The sequence below is a fragment of the Gracilinanus agilis genome, chromosome 2 (genome assembly GCF_016433145.1).
Source record: "Gracilinanus agilis isolate LMUSP501 chromosome 2, AgileGrace, whole genome shotgun sequence".
In the NCBI taxonomy this organism is placed as follows: domain Eukaryota; kingdom Metazoa; phylum Chordata; class Mammalia; order Didelphimorphia; family Didelphidae; genus Gracilinanus; species Gracilinanus agilis.
The window spans coordinates 479,694,528-479,699,550 of NC_058131.1; positions in this window are offsets into that span (position 1 = coordinate 479,694,528).

Genomic DNA, 5,023 nt, shown 5'->3' on the forward strand with positions numbered 1-5,023 from the left:
TAACTGTCTCTCCTCCTCCTTTTGCATTTTGGGGCTGACTTCTCCTGAAGGTGATTTTGTTTTAAGTATCAGCTAATGTGGGATGTTACTGTTGATTGGAGGAAAACTTTTTTTTTTCCATCCTGCCTCAGCTGTCTTTTCACATGGATGAATTCAGTTCTGCCTACCAGACGAGAAAACTTCTCCAGGAAGCTGAGATTTCCAGATGCCTTGTTGTTTTGGGGGACGGGGTGTTAGCAATTCTAAGTGATTGTCTTCCTTTTGGCCACTTAGCAGGAGTTTTCCCCCCACTGGGCTGCAAATATAAAATTTACTTGAATCCCCCTTGGCCCTAGGGCTGAGATGCCATTTTCTCCTACCCACTTCCACTTGGTCACTTTGCCCCATACTGTTTTCTTAGTTTCTAAAACTTATGGTAGCATGTTAAAGAAGATTTTTAATTTAAAAATCAGATGATGAGCTTCATTTGTTTTATCTTTAAATAAACAAACCAACAGCCTAGTCCTTTTTTGTCTCCTTGTTTGGGATGCAGTTTATCTTCTTTATTAGCATGGGAATAAATGCCATAATCTAGCCTCTTTTCTTTCAAAAGGGCACACATTTGCTTATCCTAAGGGCTCAATATGATCAAGCAGAATTATACTCTGAACAGTGAGAACTATATGTGAAGTCTTTGTCTCAATTCCCTCATCTGTAAAACAAGGAAACAGGACAAGCTAACCAAAAAATCTCTGAAATTAGATTATAGAAGGAAAGTTGGAGAGGACCTTCAATGCCATCTAGTCCAACTCTCATTTTACCACTGGGAAAATTGGCCCAGAAGTACAAAATGATTTGCCTTAACTTACCCAGGTAATAAGCATCAAAGCCATAACTGAACCCAGATCCTCTGACTCCAATTCCAGTCCTTTTTCTGTTGCATCACTCTGCTCTCCTTGAAATGACTGAGCACTGACAATTCAGGGAATTTCTGAACTTCAGAGATGGCATCTGAAAAGGTCAGTCCTAGTATTCATATCCTCCCTCAATAGCATGGAGCTGAAGACCAGATCTCCCCAGCTCCTGGAGGGGTGTGTAGGGATGGGAAAGAAGTACCTTCCTGCTGTTTCAAGAAGATAGCTATGGATGTTTCTAATATTTTATAATGTCTTTCCCTTTCTATAGTGAGAGAAAATCAAAATTGTGCCAGGCTTCCAGCCACAGACAGTTCTCTAACCTCCACCCTCACCACTCACTATCTCCTTTGGTAAACACAGTCATTCCCACTTGTATTCAGGTGACTTCCATATTTACATTTTTAGCCTTACTGCTTGCCTTTAGAAGGTCTCTCAATGGATGTCCCGCTGGTACCTCAAACTCAACATGTTGAAAAACTGATTCTATCTTTTCCCTAAAGCACTAGCAGATTTCATCATTTCTGCCTGGGGCTCTACTTTTTACCCCATTCTTCTTTCTCTGAATCTTGGTGCTATCTTTGACTGTTCTTCCCCCTCACTTTTCATATACAAACAATAGTCAGTTCCCGTTAATTCCATATGGAAAATAGCTCTGGTGCCTGTCCTCCACTTTCTATTCCCACTGCCACTATTTGAAGTACAGGTTTTTTTTACCACCTTCCTTGAGTATTTTCATATACCTATGAGGTCTTCCCATGAAGTTAATCTCTCCTTCAATCCATTTTTTATTCTATTGCCCGATTTTGCCCCCCAAATCTTCAGTGGCTTCCTATTGTGCCTGCTGTGTAACTTGTTCTTACATAATCCTGGTATTGAAAGATCTCTGAAATCTGAAACCCTATACCTTCCTAGCTTTATTTCATATTACCTCCCTTTTCATACTCTGCTTCAATCCAATTAGAACAGTCATTGCCCTTTCCTACCTTTTGCATTCATTCTGGTTCTCATGCTTAGAATGCCCTCCTTCCCTCTCTCTGAAATTCTACTCATCCTTTAAAAAACCAATTAAATTGTCACCTCCATGACATCTTTCCTAATGCCTCATATCAGTAACTAATAACTCTTCTTGTATTCCTGAGAGGCCTGTTTTTTCCAGGTCTAGTCTTTCTCCTAACAAGCTGCCAATGGCTCAAACCACACCTTTTCCTACCTGGCACCTCTTCCTGTCTCCAGCTGCCCTTTTCAAAAGGAGGGAGACATGTGAAGACCAGGTGAGAAATTCTAGGAGCCTGATCACAAATAACTCCTATATCTCTTGAAGCTTATGGAACACTTTCATGCCATTTTAGAGATAAGAAAACAGAATTAATGTGAGTTGTCCATGGCCATATAACTGGTAAGTAGGACTTCAGCTTTCTAACTCCAAGCTTTGATTCTCGTCATTGACCTTCTTGCTGTGGTCATTGGTTATAATCACATTGTCAAAATGGTACTATCAAAAGCAATTTGTGACTTAGTTTGGAAGAGTGGTGGTGTAAATCCCTAAACTTAATATTTCTTCAAGTTGTCACCATTTTTTTTCTAGAAGTGGGTATTGCTAACTGGTAATTTAATCTGTCAAAATACTTTGTTTCCGAAACAAAAATGTTCAACTTTATATTGCAAAAATTGGCTCTTCCACATTAAGATGTGGTGGTGATGTATATAAATTACAGGTAATTTAAAGACTGAAAATAAATAATTCATAATTATTTCTTTTGCCTCAAACTTATTAGTGAGGAAAGTACTGTAGCTTTTACTAATGTGTCAAAAATATATTCTTCCAGAACATTTATTAGGTGCCCTGCATGTGAGAGATACTTTACTCGGAGATAAAGAATAGCTGTGGCCCTTAAGAATTTTTTTTTCTTCTGTCTTAGAATCAATGTGTATTGATTCCAAAGCAAAAGAGCAGTAAGGGCTAGGCAATGGGGGTTAAGTGACTTACCCAGGGTCACACAGCCAGCAAATGTTTGACGCCAGATTTGAATCTAGTGCCTCCTGTCCCTAGGTCTGCTTCTCACTCCACTGGGCCACCCAGCTGCCCCCATGCCCTTAAAGATCTTAATGGCTCATTAATAAGCTTTATCATTTTCTGTAAGTTGTCAACCTTATATGCCTATTTCTCTTTTGCTGTTAATTCCATTGGGACAGGGGGGACAGGGATGTCATAGTTTCAGGTTTAGTACTGTCTTGAACCAGCTAGAACCTGTACATTCCTAAGGTTTGTACTCTTCTGCTCTTATATTTGCTACAAGTGTAAGATGCAAACCTTTGGGCTGATGAAGGTTGAAAATGTGTCTTTCTCACTCCCATAGATAAGAATTTGTTTCAAGTTACCTGCTTTCCTATTCCCTTGGTTTGTGAACTCGTCAATGCTTACTACTTAACTGCTACCCCAATTTTTCTCATAAAATGCCCATGCAGATTCCTTTTCCCATTTCCCTGATATTAAGAATCTATTATGTGTAAGACAAAAGGCAACTGCAAAAATAAGGAAGACAGTTCTTGAGCTCACAATCAAATTGGAGACCTAAGACACTGATTTTGTATTTTAGTTTCCTGTATAGATGCATAATAGGGGCACAAAGTATGCCAAATATTTTGAGGAAGTGATATTAGTTCTACCTGGGAAGAGGAAATTACATTCAGCAGGTTAAAATGATGGGGAGATCATTCCATTAGAGGGATATATGCTAAGATACCAAGTGTATTGAAAAATGGTACAAGTGGTTTGGTAAAAACTCAGAGTACCTGGTTAGGAAAAAGAGATAAGGCTGGAAATGGACAATACAGCTAAGATGAAGGGCCTTGAATGACAAATCACTTGGTAGGTAATACAGAACAGCCATTAAAAGTTTATGAGCGAGGGGCAGCTGGGTAGCTCAGTGGATTGAGAGCCAGGCCTAGAGACAGGAGGTCCTAGGTTCAAAGCTGGCCTCAGACACTTCCCAGCTGTGTGACCCTGGGCAAGTCACTTGACCCCCATTGCCCACCCTTACCACTCTTCTACCTTGGAAACAATACACAGAAGTTAAGGGTTTAAAAATGTAAAAAAAAAAAAACAAACAAAAAAAAAAAAAAGTTTATGAGCGAAGGATAATTTGAAGTGAAATGAAAGTAGAGGGGCCCATTTAGGGAGATAAGATGAACACCTCACATTTATATAATACTTGATGGGTTATAAAATTCTTCAGAAAAACCATGTGAGATACAGTCCATGGGTTGAAGTAATGAAGACTTAGATTAGGAATTCCGTTCCTGGGGTTGTAACAGAAGAGAGAGCTATAACAGCAGTGGGATAGACACAGGGCTTTGTTGACAATGTAGGAGGAGAGAGAAAGGAGGTAAAGGAAGATGACAGGTTTTGATAGAAGAGGCAGCAGGCAATGATGCCGCTATTGGTAGAAATACAAAAGTCAGAAAGGAAAGGTTTCAGAAGAAAGGTAATATGTTGTGTTTTGGCTATGCTAACTTTCTGGTGCTGATTGAGAGATGCCTTCTACAAGTCTTACCCCTTGTGTCATGGTGACCTTGAGTTCTCAGTGGCTATGCCAATAGAGTACAAGCTCTGGAAAGTGCTCCTATGTTGGCAAGGCTTCAGATAGGGCCCTGGTAGCATACTTTCTACTTCTGTGGCCAGCCTAAGTACAGAAGGATTTAGCAGTGGTAGACTAGTCCAAATAGAAAGTGACCTTCAGTTTCATGCTGCAGTTCCCTTCTGCTTTCGCAGTGATAGTGACAGTGGTAGAAAATGGGACAGAATTGGGGATGGAAGGAGCCTTTTTAGCAGTATTCAGCAGCACCTTATTTTTTTAAAAAATTTTCATGCCCCCTTTCATATAGCAATCTATGCAAATCATTTTCTTGGCTTGTATTGTTTAAATAAAGTTAAGAATGTATTCATTTTTATAGCAAATCAAACAATATAACTGATAAAATAATTTACAATTCTCATATTTTTAACATTAAAATAATATGTGATGGGTGGGCTTGTTTATCAGTGTAAAATTTCTCAAACAGTAGTATATTGATGGTATTGATTGCTATTCAATTATTTTTCAACCAATAATCAAGGCTGATTGATA